This window comes from Podarcis cretensis, assembly GCF_951804945.1.
Source record: "Podarcis cretensis genome assembly, chromosome: 10".
NCBI classification, from domain to species: domain Eukaryota; kingdom Metazoa; phylum Chordata; class Lepidosauria; order Squamata; family Lacertidae; genus Podarcis; species Podarcis cretensis.
Genome location: NC_137179.1, coordinates 52,125,840 through 52,144,911, shown reverse-complemented (window position 1 = coordinate 52,144,911; position 19,072 = coordinate 52,125,840). Strand labels below are relative to the sequence as shown.

Here is a 19,072-nt window from a genome sequence, read left to right as displayed (position 1 = left end):
AACTTTCATTCTGCAGTAGATCAAATTATACTTTTACAAGATCGAGGAAAAAGGAGTTTGAGTATTACTTTAATCACTTACAGAGTTGGATCCAGAACTTTTGCAATAGGCAAGCAGAACTTTGAGGTAAAAGCAGTTAGTTTCACTGTTGTAGCAGAAGTGACTGTGCCTGAGCCCAACGAGTCAACAAAGATTTTAAACAGGGTTCTCCATAATCTACATAAACTACATAATCTAACCTGCAATATGGATCCCCATTTGACCTGTGAATTTGTTTTCCCCTAACAGCCACAAAATATCTATTTGCTAACATTTGCACACACATTTTCTTGTGTTTGCAGGCAGTTTGAAAGTGGGGAAAAACATGAAGGCTCCCTAGAGCTCTTATGACAGCCAGGGAATTGATTTATCTTGGCTTAATTCTTTAATAGACACTTCCCATCAAAATATGCTCTCCCACTATCTTCTGGCCTTCAGCAGAGATATATAAGCTGGATCAACCTTACAGAAAATAAAGATATCTTTAAGAGGTTTAATTAAATCAAAGTTTACTAATAAGCTTTGCAGAAATGGAGTTCCAAGTCTTCCTTTCTCATGCAAGCTAGTTTCTTATTAAGCATTTATCTAGTAGCAAATCCAAAAGGAGATATTTATTTAAATTTCTTCCATTTGATGCAAAATCAAAAGGTAATAAAGATGTGTAGCTTGTTTCCTGCACTGTGGTGTTAATAGCCATTAATATGAATTTTCTCTTCCTGCGCAGTGTTCTTAATCTGACCCAATTTGGCAATGACTTTCTTTTGATAACTGTGAATATGAACAAGCATTGCTTAGGACTTGCAGATGATTGAAATGCTATGCAACATCTAAACACATTGATAGGCCTATTTTATAAACCTAACTAGGGGGAAATGTTTTTTTTTCTTGCATACAGGCCAGATATCCAAAGCACATTTGTTAGAGTAAACATCATCCAATTGTGTTGTTGTGTTCAGCAATTCTGTTGAGTTTTCCATAATAATCAAAACCTTTTCTTTGACCTGGTGATTCCTCCACAGGTTTGTAGTGTCAAAAGCAAATTCAAGTGGCTTGAGTTAACTGTGGGGTGTTTTTGTTTTTTAGTTTTGCTTCTTCTATTTGTGCATTTGCTTGCTTCAACTTTAATGAACCTGAAATAACAATATCTTTTTTAAAAATAAAAACTCTGTTCTCTGTTAGTAATATAAGTTACAGTCTCCACTTTACCTATAAACATGTGTTTAAAAGGCTGGTGGGGGGGGGGATGAATGCATCTCACACTGGCTAACTACCTTGAGTACAGTAAATTGGTTCATGGGTGCCATTGCAGTGACTAATTTTATAATTCAATAGCCGTAATCAGTTTGAGATCGTATAGGGGGGAAAGGCTGCATTTCCTAAAATAATAGTTCAGGCAAATGCTTCCTGTAAAATCACACTTTCACTCTCACGTATTCTCAGATCTACCCAGTCAGTTTTCCATTTGCGTGGACAGGCGGAGTCCCCAGATCCCGTGTGGTCCCCCCCATCATGTGAAATAACGACTCAAGACAATGTGCTATGGGATTAAATTGGCCACAACTTTATTAAATTTCAAATGTGGGTAGACCTTGGCTCAGGCATTGGGCGTTCTCCCTCCCCAGTCCCTAGCCAGGGACCTAGGGAGCATCAGGGTTATCCAGTGTTTGTGCGGGGAATGAGCCAGCTCTGGAGAATATATGTTCAAGCAGAGATAGCCGCCCCCGTTACGCTGCCACCGCAGGGGAGAGCAATGACGACCTTTCGGCGTACGGTCAAAGCCTCCCTTCAGAAACCCCTTTAACCGGGAACCCTGGTATCGCAGCCGCAAAGAGGAAGATGGACAAAAGGATTCCGCCCCAGTCAAGCTTGCAAAGATATACCATGTGTCTGATAATAAATGTTGGAAGTGTAAAGAAGCTGAAGGAACATTCTTTCACCTCTGGTGGACTTGCCCTAGAGTGAAGGTTTTCTGGGAAATGATTTATAATGAACTGAAAAAGGTATTTAAGTATACCTTCCTTAAGAAACCAGAGGCCTTTCTCTTGGGCATTGTTGGTCAGAGTGTGCAAAAGAAAGATCGAACCTTTTTTATGTACGCTACAACAGCAGCAAGGATACTCATCGCTAAAAGCTGGAAAACTCAAGAATTACCCACACTGGAAGAATGGCAGATGCAACTGATAGACTATATGGAATTGGCGGAGATGACGGGCAGAATCCGAGACCTGGGAGAAGAACTGGTGGAGGAAGATTGGAAGAAATTCAAGGACTATCTACAAAAATATTGTAAATTGTATGATTGTTAAGAAAGATGTAAGATTAGCAAAAACATGGCTTCAACAAACTAGTTATAAAGAATACAAATTTAAATTTAATTGGAAGATGAAAAGATAAATTTTGGATAAGTAACATTTTATAATTAAGTGTCAATAAGAGTATGTTAAATTTTAAAATTTGAGATATTAATATTGAAAAACTATATTATATGAATTAAACCAAGCTAATAATTTGCTGGTAAAATTTATGAGCTTAGAAAGCAGGAACAAGGGTTGTGAGGAAGTCCAAAGATGAATATGAAATGTGGATTTTGGAAAAGATTGTGTTATTACCTATGTATTTTATTGTTAAACTAAAATTTAATAAATATTATTAAAAAAAAAAAAGGATTCCGCCCAAGGCCTGATACCGCCAAAGTTGTGACGTTTTGCTACGGGAAAGGCGAAACCTGCCAATGCAGGGAAATTCCTTTCCAGCCCTTTAACAGCAACCTTGACGTAGCAGCGCCCGCATACCTGTGAAGGAAAAGTTAACCTGCAAAACCTGTGAAGAAAAGTTAACCTGCAAAGTAAGACATTAACTGAGGGTGGGTAGGGTGGGAGAAGCTCTGGTGCCAAGTGAGGATTCCCAGGTAAGATCCTCCCTCTATTGTGTGGGCAGGTAATCCCTCCCCTCCCTGGCCTGGTCTCCTTGGCAACGCTAATCCCAGGTGGGATTGGACAACTGACTGGGGTAGGCAGAGACCTCCAGGTATTCCACCTGAGGGAAGGCAAAGCCAAGCCTATGCTGATGGAGCCGCTCCAGATCCAGGGACTGTGCACGTCCACGCAAAGGGCGCCCCCCGTTTTATGCGGGGAGCAGTCATTCCTCACAGTAGCCAGCCAGTGGTGAAGATGGAGCTGTGTCTGAAATGCACAGAAGATGCATAGCCTCCAATTGCCAGGAGCTTCACGAAAACACTTAAAAGTATCATTTTGCCATGCGAATTCTGGAATTCCCAATTGTAAGCCTTTCCTTCCCCTCCCACTCAAAAAACAGTCAAAATTCTCTCCACCTTTTCATCCATTGCTTCTTCCATCGCCTGGCCAGGGAAAGAGAGAAGCAGCAACCTTCTTTGTGTTCTTGTTTGCACACTCTTATGAGCTGCTCAGCAACATTGCACACAACAGGGAGTGTCTGCTTTGCATCCAAATTTCTTATGTCCCTGCCCAGTTTATTTGCATTGCTGCCTTACCTTTTGTTGCCAGTTTCATTTGGGGACCTGAAGTGCCACTGAGCCACTGCCACCTGTGTGTTTAGTGGGCGTTTCCTCTTTGGTGCCTGCTTTGAGAGACATGCAGAGAGATCTGATCCTGGAGCTTGACTTTCTCTATCGCTTAAAATAAACAAGACTAGATTCCTAGAGAGGAAGGGGATTTGGAGAAATGGGGAAGGGGTCCTCTGGAGCAAACACACTTCCCTCCAAAGCCCCTTCCTTCCTGCATGTGGATGCAGAAAAGGCATTGATTTCTCCCATGAGCTGAACTGGTGGCGTCTCCCTGTTTTGTGCATTTGGGTGTCCTAGGGCAGCTGGGGGTGGGGGGAAGCCGAGGTTTGTGTGTCTGTGCAGCTGATCCACCCAGGATTCACCAAAGCACCAGGATTCTGCAGTTGCTTACACATTCCTAATTTGCTCAAAAATTTTAAACCAGGCTTCCTCAACCTCAGCCCTCCAGGTGTTTTTGGCCTACAACTCCCATGATCCCTAGCTAGCAGGACCAGTGGTCAGGGATGATGGGAATTGTAGTCTCAAAACATCTGGAAGGCCGAGGTTGAGGAAGCCTGTTTTACACACTAAAAAAAGGAGGTTTTGTATCCCCAAACTCAAAAGTTTATATTTCCCTGTACCCCAAAATAAACACTGGGATGCCCCATATCATATACCTGCACAGTCACAGCAATAATGGTTGTTCAGAGTTACCATGCTTCCAAAATACTCATAAATGCATGAGTCTCCAGACACACACATAGTTAGTTGCATTAATTGATATGGGCTTTTCATTTTTCCTCAGGCTTCCCTAAATACCATACATAAATTCAAAGATTTCTGTGTTTCAAATTCTGTGGTTTTGTATGATTCCTCTAATAGCTTTTGTACTTGACCATGGGGAAATGTTCAAGCAGTGATACTGATGTATAATAGAACGTCCCTTCTATCATCTGAAGAATATTAGAGAGTATATGATATGCTGGAAGACAGATCCCAAGTTAGCTATTTCGGGCACTGGTTTTTATGCCCAGGGATCTGATTTAGTATAAGTCAGTGTAATGGTTCTAGGGGTTGCTCGTGCGTAAACTGGTGCAACACCTGGCTGGGTTGCCTGAGTGAACCTTTTCTGTCCGGACAGCCACTCACTCGTGGCTGTCTCAATCGCTGGCAGAATCCGTCAGTGGGCGTTTCTTGAACTTCTTCCAGCAAAGAAGCTCTTTGACGCCTAGTCTCCTCCTACTCTCCCTGCCTGGAAGCCTTCTGCGCAAGGGGGGTGTAGGCAGCGGAGGACCCGTGCTCTTCCCGCTGGTCCCTGGCAAGGAGTCATGGGACCGCCTCGCCAATTCCCTCATCTGCCCCCCCTCTCCACTGGTGCTATGCTGATTCTCTTCCCCAGAAGATGGGCTGCCTCTCCCCATCCCGGGACGCTCTCTGGAACCCCTCCGGAGCCCGCTCTCTCCCTCCGGCCCTGATGGCAGTTCCCTGACAGTCAGCTTCCTGTTTTCCCATATTTATATGATTCTGCAGAATACAAAAAAGGGAGAATATGCGTCCTGTCAAGGACATTAATTAAACTTACTAGTCTATAACTATAGGTCAGTGAAAACCTGGAAATTGACTAGAGGGTTCCAGATGGAGAAAGTAGAATAGCACTGTTTAAGAGACAGAGAGTCTGATTAGACAGCCAGGCAGTTTTTGAGATGCTCATCGGTACTTATGAAGAAACCCTGAAAAACAAAAACAAAGGACAAGTCTGAGAAAGACTGAATCTGGAAGTACCATCAGCCAGAGGCATAGTGAGAGTTCAGAGAGGACCTGGGAACTGAGAAATCCTAGTGGTGGCTGGTATTTTTTTCTTCTTCAAAGGAGGGAGTCAGTGCTTGAAAGCTAAAATCACTGATGTCAGATGCTAAGAAGGTTTACAAAGAGGGGTGAAAGATTCCTGGAGCAGTTATTTGGGATGAGCAGAGGCCAGTGTGCTAGTGATTGGCAGTTGATTTGAAGAAACACTGCATTCCTGACCCAAAGATAAGAACTATTGTAAAAGATCTGGTAAAGTCTGAAAGGCAACTGTGGGGAAGAGAAGCTGACCAGAGAGAAGAACCATAGAATCATAGATTTTTAGACTGGAAGAGACCCCAAGGGTGTAGTCCAGCTCCCTGCATTACAGGAATCCTGCCCACAGCTATCCCTGGTTGTGCTCCAACCACCACCCTTCTGGTTAACAGCTAGATGCACTGGTCCATTGTGCCACAAGAAAGTGAATACTTCAAGTGAATAATTTATTTTGAGTTCACATCCTAATCTCCTGGTCCGCCTTGTCCCGCACCTATACCCAACAACTAAATGAGAAAGCTATATAAATGTATTATTTATTTGATTCCTAATGGTGGCAGCAGGAGGATAAAAAGGGATCGTGATAGCAGGTACTTTTAATGTATGGTGTTTCTGGCAGGGATCCTGTATATAATATACTGGCAGAAGTAGTGATTTATTTCAGAATGCATAAACCACTCTACATGCAATATTACTCACACAGTGTACAGAAATAAAATATAAAACCTAATAGCAATCAATAACAATATTAAAAATATAAAAACCAGGAAGAATGAACTACAGAAATATAATTGTCCAATTTGGGAAGACTTGGTAGAAGAGAAAGATTTTCAGCAAGCATCAAAAACATAACAATGCATGGATTTGCTTCACTTCTGTGGGTAGAGAATTCTAGAAAACTCATGTCACAACACTAAAAGACATGTCCAAGTCACAGCATGCTTTACAGCAGGGGTTTGTGGCATCATCAACAGATTTTCATCCTCTGTCCAGGTGAATGCTATGTAAGTCATGGTCCAACACTTGCAAAACCTCATCTGATTTAGAGACAGAGATAGAGAAGGAGACCTGAGTATCATTGGCATATTGATGGCCCCACACACCAAAACTTCAGTTGACTTCCTCCAGTAGCTTCATAGATGTTGGGGAAACAGAATGAAACCCTGTAGGACACCACAGCCCAAAAAGCCATTTGTCGAAGTAGAAATCATCCAACAACACCTTCTGGTACCATTCTCTCAAACAGGAGTGAAATCACCACAACACTGTATTTCTTACTTGCAACTCTCTGAGCCTCTCCGGGAGGTAACCAGGTTGATGGTATCAAAAGCCATTGAGAGATCAAGGAGAATCAACAGGGACCAACTCCCTCCATCCCTGTGAGATAGCTGCAGACAATCTGTTTCTTCCAAGCATATCAAAAGTTAATCAGACACCAGATATTTGCTATCAAGGAGAAAATATGACTTTCAGAACATGTAACAGAACACATTTCAGGTGATTTTTCTATGATGATTTGCCTCTAGGGAGGAAACTTATTTTACTTCATTTGCAAACTATTTGAATTATCAGTTGAAAATATTTTGGTACTTTAATGTCGCAATGTATATTTGCAGGAAACACTTAGCATCAGCAGCAAATTGACTTAATGAAGATTTAATTTACAATCATTACATGAAAGAAATAACTTACGGTGCTTTATGGGTTTTGCTCTATCCAGTGTTTTAGGAGTGTGGTTGGGTTTGGATGGGTCCCAAGGCAGTTTCAATTAGAATAGGAGATCCATCTTTGATGTGAAACAGATATCATGTTTGGAGGATCCAAGAAGGCCTAATTTTGTGGCCCCCCTGTATCTTTTTAGGAGGAATGGGAGGTGTTTAATGTTTCTGTTGCTAAACCTTTTAAGCAAAGTTGTGGCCATAATTTAACCGGCTGTGGTCACTAGGAGACATGTGTGGGAACAAAATGATTGCCATTAATTTTGATGCTGCTTTCTGGTTTATACCATGAGAGAGATATTTATCCCTTGCTTCATGGGATAGGACAACGAATGATCCAAGATGACTCATTTCCGGACGATGAGCTTTAACTATTGGTTGGCTAGCAGAGCTAGAGCTCTGAGCTCTGGATGTAGCTTCAATAATATTGTATTGATTTCCTGCCATGAGCAAATCACAGAGAAGAGAGTGGAGAAGAAAATAAATTTTGAGAGTTTGAAATAATGGCACTGGGATGGAATTATACAATAGATTCTGACTTCTGTACTCTCTCTTCATCCATTTCCAGATAGCTGCAACAGACAAAGAACTTTTAGGCTGCAATATCTGAGGACCATTTGGTAAGTCAGGATTGTGTTAAGTTCATAGACCTTGTTTTTCTCTCTGTGCTGCTGCTACTTGTTGTTGTTATACCATTATTAGCAGTACCATCATCCTTCCATCTTTTAAGATACAAATGTGACAGACAAGTAAAATCAAGATGCATTAATAAAATCAGAATGAACAATATAAAAATATAGCAAGCCATCAGACCAGTCAGTGGTAGATGGTCCAATGCAGGAGAGAAAACAGTCCAGCTCAAAGGTACTTCACCTGCTTTCCTCTTTCTCCTGGAATTCTTCATGTATTGTTGTTATAATTAACAATACATGAATAAAAAGTGCCTAAAATGCTTTGAAGACAAAAAGTAAAATGAATGGGTCCCTAACCATAAGCACTAATCAACACAATGAAAATTCAAAGCATAGGGAGAGAAGATGAAAACAAATTCTGTGGCATGAAGTTGCAAATAAGGTTGCATAATTACTAAGTGGAATTAGATAGATGGGCAAGAGAAGAATGAAATAGCAGCTAGCTCTTGACAGTATAAACCTGGTTTAGATGTACGGTAATCTTAAACTTTGACCTTGGTCTTTTGCTTCCCTCCCACCCCATCTTCCGCTGGAATAGCCACATGGAAGAGAACAAAACTCCACAAACCATGGCATGAAGGTGGCTTGTTTCACTAACCATGGTTAAGACCAGTCCTTTTTTCTGAGGGTTCTCAAGGGTACTCAGTACCAGTACTCCCCCCATGTTAAAAGTATGGCACTTACTGTAACAACTTCATGGTGAGTACCAGGACCTTTTCTTTCTTTTAAAAAAACCACTGATTAAGACTAAGCACAATTTGTCCTGGTTTGGACACAACAGTAAACAGCAGTTAGTTAAAAATGGAAGTGAAATCTTCCAGTTTCCTTGCAGCAGCACTATGGGCAGAAAGGGAAATGGAAGGGACAAATTCTAGGTTCACTGATGCAACACCAAGTCAATACAGCTGAACACAGCCATAGCGTATTGAATATCAAGTAACAGCTATCCATCCACATATTGTGCCCGCCCAGAATTTTACTGTGTGAAGTTTAGGCTGTTAATTTTATTAGTCCATATTGCCTCATTTACTTCTTCCCCTGAATCACAACATCTGAATCAGGAGTTGAAGAGATTGTTCTGTACCTCCAGTTCAGACCTGAATGCAGTGGGTGTTTGATGAGGGTGAGATTTGGTAAAGTCTTTGTGACCAATGATGGATGAGAGGATGGTATGTGGGTGTGGAAATCATTTTTGTAATGATCTAAATGTTTGAATAGATCAGATAGATAGTTTTAATTCTGTTAATGTTTAATTGTTTTTAATGTTGTTGTTTTCCTGTTTTTAGCTATTTCTGTTTTATTTGTAAGCCACTGTCAGGGAAATGAGCGGGATATAAATAAATCTAATAATAATCCTTGCCCATCAAACTTGATAATTTTGTAACAAGTATTTTATAATGCATACCAGAGTCCATTGGGGAGACAGATTTAAAGAAAAATCATATTCAGTCTTCATTGTAACAGACAGCATTTGTTTAATATTTATGACATGTAAGACATAGAAGAGATCTTTGGTTCTGCTCTTATTGTTGATTCCCACAGCATCAATAATTCTCTTTTAGAGGCTGGCTGGATCCATAGATTTGTTTGTTAAAACAGCTTTAATTCATTTGGAGCCTATCTTAGTGGCATCATACCTTTCTCATCTAATAGCTGGCTTTTTGCTTATGGGACATGAGTTCGTTTCAAAATGGGATACAAGTTGGACTACTTCCATAATGACTAAAATATATTTGAAAGTGTATAAAACCCACGGGCTACTAACAGTATAGTCCATTCTCTGCCTCCAGAGAAAGAACCAAGGCAGGCTAAGGCATAAAGATTGAGATCTCTACTAACTCTTCCAGAAGACTGATATATTTCAATTTGAGTACAGGGATGTATCCCCTAATACCTGTGCCTTTATCTTGTAGTTTTTTGATTAATAAATGATGAGGTACCTCTCCAAGGAATTTCATGAACATAGGGATTTCTGAAGCAAAAATTGTGTAACGCACAATAGAAAATGTGTCTCTGTGTGTGTGTGTGTGTGTGTGCGTGTGTGCGTGCGTGACATACTACTACATCTACACTGTATTCTCAATTAGCTCAGGTCTAAGAAGTGTTTTGAAAAATGCAGTTACCTTTATATATAGCTGTATTAAGGATATCCAGCTAAGGAATTCAGTGGCTAAGGAGTTACTTGGAAGTTTGACTGAGCATGTCCAAATCAGACTAAGTTGTTTAGAAAATGAAACGGAACATGGATTTTGATTAAAAAAAAATATGTGAGGGAATTCAGTTTGACTGGAAGTAAAATTCCACATTATCTCTCACATAGCAACTTGAGACAAGATTAGGCAGCTGAATGAGAACGGGTCTCAGGAAACAGGAAAACTACAGAAGTGTGTTGCCAAAGGCCAAGAAGTAGGGTGAAAAGTTCTGCAGTGGGCGGAAATCCTGTTTTCTAGTTGCCACTCTCAGGTAAGGTGCAGTGGGTGGAAACTAGAGAAGGACTTTTTCAATGGTGGCACCCTAGCTGTGTAATGCCCTCAACAGAGAGATTCACCTTGATATCATTTCAGTGCCAGACAAGTAGCAGCTAAAATCTGTTTATATAGGCTATATATTTTACACTGCTTTTATTTTTTATTTAATAGTAGGAATGAAATATACTGTACGCTTGTCTGTCCTTAAAGATGGCTTGTAAACTTCTACTGGTCCAGAATGTGTCTGCCTGAGTACCTTTGGGCGCCAGATGGTCAGATCAGGAATTTATTGTTTTTCCAGCTCCAGGAGCAGTTAAACTGGCAGGAACAAGAAAGAGGGCATCCTCTGTGGTTGCTCTACAGCTTTGCAATCAGGGGTGGATGAAACAGCCTTGATCTGGCCCACTACCAGCAAGTCTATCCCATCCCAACTCCATGTAGAAATTATAGGAAAAATCCTAATAAAAGCTACCTGCTCTTAACAAATTGAAATTGATCTGAAGAACTTACAGGGTAGTCCAAGGGCTTTCCTCATAATATCTTTCTTTTAAACCACCAAATATCCCAGTAACTAGAAAGTGTGGCCCTTACTGTGTTTGTTGAAAACTTTTGACTAAAAAAAGCCCCTGGAAGTGGAGGTGTGATGTCACCTCTTGCGTAATTGTACACAGAAAAAATGTGGACGTGGGGTTTGCAGTGAGCCCCTTGGAAAGGGCACTGTCATCTGACAGCTTCATGAAGTTGTCACCTGATGTCATAGTTACAGAAGGTGATTGTCCTTGCCTGCTCTTCCAGGAAGCCATTCAATAGAAATATGAGAATTGTGGTCCAGGTCTTTAACCACGTGGTAACCTCTCAATGGATGTGCAGCTATCTGGCAACTAATTGCAGTGGAATCTCCATGGGGACAGTGACACACCCAAAAACATTCTATTCTCTTTTGCTACCTGTTATCTTGATCTGTAAAGCTTGCAGCATTAGACAATATTACAAAGATGATACTGGACAACAAGGTAGTATATTTTCTAATAAAAATCCACCCCATCATAGACTGTAATCTGATTTTCCTTTTTTATTAGTTTACCTTTGAGAAGAAATCTTTGAAAACAGCCACATAAATCATCTGTTCCCATCATGTAGCTGATTGAAATAGATTTTTTTTCTTGACTCGGGAGAGATTTAAGTTTATAAAGGATAGTCCTTGAGTGAATAAATCATCTTCTCCTGACCACTTTGAAGAGATAGATTTATTCATACAGTCATACCTCATGTTGTGGACACTTCAGATTACATGTTTTCAAGTTGCGGACCAAGGGAAACCTGGAAGTACCAGAACGGGTTACTTCCATGTTTCGCTGCTCGCGCGTGCGCAGAAGTGCCAAATCGTGCCAGCGCCTGCGCAGGCACAATGCTTCAGGATGCGAATGCTGTGGGTTATGGACGTGCCTCTGTCACAGATTATGTCCGCAACCCGAGGTTCCACTGTAATTCAAACATTTAAGATTCTTCTATATGCTTATGTACTGCATCATGTCTTGTCTACCTGTTTCTGAATGTTGACCCAAATAATAAAATTGATGTAAAAAAAACAAAAACCAGGAAAGAAGCACTGCAAAGTCAATAATTCTTTTTCCTCTAGTAATAATGAGAGCATAACTTCTAGAAAGAAATCTGGGAAAGTTTAAATTGAAGACTTAGCAAAATGTATATTTATCTGTCAGAAAACTAATTATTAATATCGGCCCTACCGATGTTGTTGGACTACAGGCCTGATCATCCCCTGATCACTGTCCATGCTGGCTGCGCCTGATAGGAATCCAGCAACGTTATCCGCAGTGTGTCTGAGGGATGTGAGTGTTCTTTCTTTGCACTTTAAAAGAATCCCTGACCTGCCCTCTAGCACACTGCAGGCACTCTCTACCCCTCATCTAGCATGTGTACATGGAATGCATGTAGGAAGAGATCATGATTTAATGGCCACCCTGTTCTTTCCAGGGAATATACTGGCAAGGGAGGCTGCAGAACACACAAATACTGGGTTTTAAAAGTTAAAAGGAGGAAGATTCATGCTCCCCTTGGCCAGCTTCATAGTGAATACTGTGTAATTATAGGAAGAGTCAGTGCTATTTTTCAAGGGGGGGAAAGTGACAGAACTCATCACGAACACCTCCCTTGTTCTCTTATAATGGCAATGGTGCTAGAACTGCGTTCTGGTGAGTTCCAGATGAAAAGAAGTCAATGCCCCTGCGTGTTCCAAAGAATCAGGAGAAATGATCAGCGCTTTCATGGAAGTGAAAAGTCCCATTAAATTGGTGGGTCAAGTTTCAGAGAATCGTAGAATCACAGAAATGTAGAGTTGGAAGAGACCACAAGCGTCATCTTGTCCAGCCCCCTGCAATGCAGGACTCTTTTTAACCAATGTAGGGTTCAACCAATGGGACGCGGGTGGCGCTGTGGGTAAAAGCCTCAGCGCCTAGGGCTTGCCGATCGAAAGGTCGGCGGTTCGAATCCCCACGGCGGGGTGCACTCCCGTTGCTCGGTCCCAGCGCCTGCCAACCTAGCAGTTCAAAAGCACCCCCGGGTGGAAGTAGATAAATAGGGACCGCTTACTGGCGGGAAGGTAAATGGCGTTTCCGTGTGCTGTGCTGGCTCGCCAGATGCAGCTTTGTCACGCTGGCCACGTGACCCGGAAGTGTCTCCGGACAGCGCTGGCCCTCGGCCTCTTAAGTGAGATGGGCGCACAACCCCAGAGTCTGTCAAGACTGGCCCGTACGGGCAGGGGTACCTTTACCTTTACCTTTAGGGTTCAACCAATGTCCCTGAGATTAAGAGTCTCATGCTCCAACAACTGAGCTATCCCACAGGGTAAAGGTGATGTTTGATACATCCATTATATAAAAGATTCAGATAATTCAATACCATTAGGATCACTGTGTGGCACCATATTAATTTACAAACTTGATAGTTTAAGCCAGATAGGGGCTGGCTGTAGTTTGTATTCTAAATCACAAAATACTTTCAATCAAAGCAGGGTAAACTACAATGAATGGTAATCTTGTGCGGAAAGATGCATTAATCGTAGGACTATGCCAGATGTTCATGATGAATATTTTTGGTGCAAACGGGAGCTTTTAAGATGGATAAAATGTTACCTGAATGATATATAAAACCATATTTGTGTAACACTAGTTTGTTGCTGTTTGTAGCCTTAATCACCTGTGGCTTTTGTCACATTGTTTTGTGTGTGTGTTTTTGTTTCCAGTGTACCTTCTTTCTAGTAACAGTGACACCATCATGCAGTCAGTAAAATTTGGATATGTAATGTCACTGTGACAGCAAATGAAGCTGATTTTGACATCCCTTGTTTAGCCTGATAAGAATTAGATGCATATGTATGAAGGATTTCTGGGGGTTTTCTAGGTTTAGATTAGTTGCAGTTTGCCCTGTTGTCCAAAACCAAAATATGGTGGCCAATTTTAACTATGGTTCTTTGGAAATAAACCAGCTTAAGCCCATGGGCAATGAAGTGTAGGTGGTTACTAGCCAGAATAGCTAAGATATACAGCTACTTCTGGGGAGACAGCTGTTGTGCTCAGCTCCTGCTTATGGACTTCCCAAAGGCAACTGGTTGGCCATGGTGAGAACAGAATGCTGGTCGAGATGGGCTAGAACTCTTTTCTGTTCTTGATAAGCTGACTTGTTTAAGCAAACCATAATCAACATTGTTTAGTTTAGGGACACTGTAAAAAATGGTTAATAGTTACAGGAAGGAAAAGCTTCCCAATGTCTCATAGCCATGGTGGAGGAGAAGGGAGGTGGGGATGTGAAAACCTGTAAATTGTTATGTCTTGACCTTGTTGTGCTAAACTATGGTTTAGCAGCCACCTTGACAAAAAGACTGGTCTTCTAAAATTGCTTGCATATCTTCAGGCATCTGAAAATACGACATGGGTCTGTATTTTAAATCCCATAATGGCTTTGAAGTGATGCTAAGCAGCACATGGAAAATTCAATTAGCCCCTAAACCAACCATTTAATTACTAATTGGTGCTAAGAAATGACAAATTAATGTGTCTCTGCTTGTCTACTGCCATTTAGAGTTCTCTGATAGATTCAGATGTGACATTAAGCTTTTTTTCTTTTCTTTTTGTAAGCATCCAAATCAACCTTGGCAATTCTGGTGAAAAGATACTGAATCTAGTAAAATATATGTTCCTTATCCAACTTCTTTATCCAACTCCTCATGGTGTTGATGCAACGTGGGGTATACAATATTATCAAAATGAGTCGCACTTCTCCATTTACACAGGGATTCTAGTAGTTGCTTGGAAATCCATTTGTACTTCATTTTGTAGAATTAAGTGCAATGGCCCTTACATTATCAGAATGCTTTAACTGTTAGCCCCCTTCCCATGTAAATCTGGGAATTGTAGCTCTGTAAGGGGAATAGCTGTTGAGGGAAATAACTCTATTGAACTTCAGGCACCTGACAAAGCCTTTCTATTTTAGCTGGCATTTAAATAAAGTGAATTGGTTTTTGAATAAATTTTATCCATTGTATGCTTTTGAATTTTTATGTATTGTATGCTTTTAAATTTTTATGTACACCTCTTAGGTAGCTTTGGTATTTGTATACAGTTTAAATAAAAATAAAAAGAGTAAGTGAATAAATAAACAAACCCTTTAACTTGGACATCAATAAATCCTGAAAGTTCTATTTTAAAAAAAATATGAGGAAAATGAATGCTTAATAAGTAGACATGAAAAACAAGCATATCCCTTAAATTGATAATTATGATGGGTAATGGCCACCATGCAGTGAAAGGGGTATTTTTTCGTTTTTGTGTGTGGTGCCTGTTTATGAGCATTCCTTACTTTCTCCTTGTTAATCCACTGTACATTTAAACAAGTGTTTAAGTATGCCAAGCAAAATGACATTTGATTTTTTAAAAAATTATAATTCAAAGATAATTCTATGAAGGAAAAAGGGGTTGGAGAAGATAAATAAAAGGATTGTTTGACATTCATATGCCACAGTTAGCATTCCTCTATTTTAGAAAGCAAGCCTGACTACCAGCTATATAATTATTTTTATTTATTTTTTTTAATAATATTTATTAAAAATTTTCCAGAATAAAAAGGAAAGATAGCAAGAAAGAAAGAAAAAACAAATATAATTTACACTTGGTTTCAGTGGCATCTTTCCCGGACTTCCCTCCCCCTCTTGTATTCCATTTCCCTTAAATTGATTCCACAGATTCTTACCCCAAATTTTAAAACCTTATTTGTAATTTTAAATAACCCATTTATTCCAAATTAATTTATCTTATTTATCTTAATGAACCATTTCTCCTTATATTTTATATAATTCCCTAAGATCGACCCCATTTCCCTTCCACGAATTCCCCTATTTTCAAACAACAAACATGAAAAAAGAAAAGAAAGAAATAATATATAATTTTACAGCCTTTGGATTCCAAATCTCCCCCCCCCCATTCCCCGGTTCCAATCCCCAAAGTTCATCCATTGTCTACTGCCAGCCTGGTGTATCCACGTCTATATCTCAACTCCACTTTGCCGTCTTTTGATAGCTTTTAATGCTATATACCCCTTCATGGATCACTGCCCCCTTCATGGATCACTGCCTTGCCGTGGCGAAGGGGCTTGAAGAACTCAGAGAAGCTATGAACTATGCCGAGCAGGGCACCCAAGATGAACAGGTCATAGTGGAGAGTTTTGACCAAACGTGATCCACCTGGAGGAGGAACCGGCAAGCCACTCCAGTATCCCTGCCAAGAAAACTCCATGGACAAAGACAACAGGCATATAAAAGTTATGACGCTGGAAGATGAGCCCCTCAGGTCGGAAGGCGTCCAACATGCTACTGGGGAAGAGCGGAGGGCAAGTACAAGTAGATCCAGAGCTGATGAAGCGGCTGGGCCAAAGCCGAAAGGACGCTCTGTTGCGGATATGCCTGGAAGCGAAAGGAAAGTCCAATGCTGTAAAGAAAAATATTGCATAGGAACCTGGAATGTAAGAACCATGAACATGGGTAAGTTGGAGGTGGTCAAAAATGAGATGGCAAGAATAAATATTGACATCCTGGGCATCAGTGAACTAAAATGGACGGGAATGGGTGAATTCAGTTCGGATGACCATCATATCTACTACTGTGGGCAAGAAACCCGTAAAAGAAATGGAGTGGCCCTCATAGTCAACAAAAGAGTGGCAAAAGCTGTACTGGGATGCAATCTCAAAAATGATAGAATGATCTCGATACGAATCCAAGGCAGACCTTTTAACATCACAGTAATCCAAGTTTATGCACCAACTACTGGTGCTGAAGAAACTGAAATTGACCAATTCTATGAAGACTTACAACACCTTATAGAAGTGACACCAAAGAAGGATGTTCTTCTCATTATAGGGGATTGGAATGCTAAAGTAGGGAGTCAAGAGATAAAAGGAACAACTGGCAAGTTTGGCCTTGGAGATCAAAACGAAGCAGGGCAAAGGCTAATAGAGTTCTGTCAAGAGAACAAGCTGGTCATCACAAACACGCTTTTCCAACAACACAAGAGACGACTCTACACATGGACATCACCAGATGGGCAGCATCGAAATCAGATTGATTATATTCTCTGCAGCCAAAGATGGAGAAGCTCTATACAGTCAGCAAAAACAAGACCTGGAGCTGACTGTGGCTCAGATCATCAGCTTCTTATAGCAAAATTCAAGCTTAAACTGAAGAAAGTAGGAAAAACCACTGGGCCGGTAAGATACAATCTAAGTCAAATCCCTTATGAATACACAGTGGAAGTGAGGAACAGGTTTAAGGATTTAGATTTGGTGGACAGAGTGCCTGAAGAACTATGGATGGAGGCTCATAACATTATACAGGAGGCAGCAACGAAAACCATCCCAATGAAAAGGAAATGCAAGAAAGCAAAGTGGCTGTCCAATGAGGCCTTACAATTAGTGGGGGAGAGAAGGCAAGCAAAATGCAAGGGAGATCGTGAAACATACAGGAAATTGAATGCAGATTTCCAAAGAATAGCAAGGAGAGACAAGAAGACCTTCTTAAACAAGCAATGCAAAGAAATAGAGGAAAGCAATAGAATGGGAAGAACCAGAGATCTGTTCAAGAAAACTGGAGATATGAAAGGAACATTTCGTACAAAGATTTCCATAATAAAGGACAAAAGTGGAAAGGACCTAACAGAAGCAGAAGACATCAAGAAGAGGTGGCAAGAATACACAGAGGAATTATACCAGAAAGAAACGGATGTCTCATATACCCCAGGTAGTGTGGTTGCTGACCTTGAGCCAGACATCCTGGAGAGTGAAGTCAAATGGGCCTTAGAAAGCACTGCAAATAACAAGGCCAGTGGAAGTGATGGTATTCCAGCTGAACTATTTAAAATTTTAAAAGATGATGCTGTTAAGGTGCTACTCAATATGCCAGCAAGTTTGGAAATCTCAGCAGTGGCCAGAAGATTGGAGAAGATCAGTCTACATCCCAATCCCAAAGAAGGGCAGTGCCAAAGAATGCTCCAACTATCGCACAATTGCACTAATTTCTCACGCTAGCAAGGTTATGCTTAAAATTCTACAAGGAAGGCTCAAGCAGTATGTGGACCGAGAACTCCCAGAAGTGCAAGCTGGATTTAGAAGAGGCAGAGGAACCAGAGACCAAATTGCAAACATGCGCTGGATTATGGAGAAAGCTAGAGAGTTCCAGAAAGACATTTACTTCTGCTTCATTGACTATGCAAAAGCCTTTGACTGTGTCGACCATGGCAAACTATGGCAAGTTCTTAAAGAAATGGGAGTGCCTGATCACCTCATCTGTCTCCTGAGAAATCTCTATGTGGGACAAGAAGCTACAGTTAGAACTGGATATGGAACAACTGACTGGTTCAAAATTGGGAAAGGAGTACGACAAGGCTGCATTTTGTCTCCCTGCTTATTTAACTTATATGCAGAATTCATCATGCGAAAGGCTGGGCTGGATGAATCCCTAGCCGGAATTAAGATTGCCGGAAGAAATATCAACAACCTCAGATATGCAGATGACACAACCTTGATGGCAGAAAGTGAGGAGGAATTAAAGAACCTTTTATTGAGGGTGAAAGAGGAGAGTGCAAAATATGGTCTGAAGCTCAACATCAAAAAAACGAAGATCATGGCTACTGGTCCCATCACCTCCTGGCAAATAGAAGGGGAAGAAATGGAGGCAGTGAGAGATTTTACTTTCTTGGGCTCCATGATCACTGCAGATGGTGACAGCAGCCACGAAATTAAAAGACGCCTGCTTCTTGGGAGAAGGGCAATGACAGGCCTAGACAGCATCTTGAGAAGTAGAGACATCACCTTGCCAACAAAGGTCCGTATAGTTAAAGCTATGGTTTACCCAGGAGTGATGTATGGAAGTGAGAGCTGGACCATAAAGAAGGCTGATCGCCGAAGAATTGATGCTTTTGAATTATGGTGCTGGAGGAGACTCTTGAGAGTCCCATGGACTGCAAGAAGATCAAACCTCTCCATTCTGAAGGAAATCAGCCCTGAGTGCTCACTGGAAGGACAGATTGTGAAGCTGAGGCTCCAGTACTTTGGCCACCTCATGAGAAGAGAAGACTCCCTGGAGAAGACCCTGATGTTGGGAAAGATGGAGGGCACAAGGAGAAGGGGGCGACAGAGGACGAGATGGTTGGATAGTGTTTTCGAGGTTACCAGCATGAGTCTGACCAAGCTGCGGGGGGCAGTGGAGGACAGGAGTGCCTGGCGTTCTCT

The 19,072-nt window shown here is 41.1% G+C and overlaps 1 protein-coding gene across 8 annotated transcripts in view; it reads left to right on the top strand.

The window, feature by feature from the left end:
* The window catches only part of CNTN1 (contactin 1), a 185,221-nt gene that overhangs the window by 45,214 nt on the left and 120,935 nt on the right, over positions 1–19,072 (top strand). For 5 of the 8 annotated variants that reach the window (XM_079994122.1, XM_079994126.1, XM_079994124.1 and 2 more), the window contains one exon: positions 7,688–7,739. The exons of 2 other annotated variants lie outside the window; for them this stretch is intronic. The gene's annotated coding sequence lies outside the window, so the exon portion shown is untranslated. Of the gene's footprint in view, positions 1–7,687; positions 7,740–12,110; positions 12,130–19,072 lie in introns of those variants that run through there. One more of the 8 variants, XM_079994129.1, reaches the window with a different exon arrangement.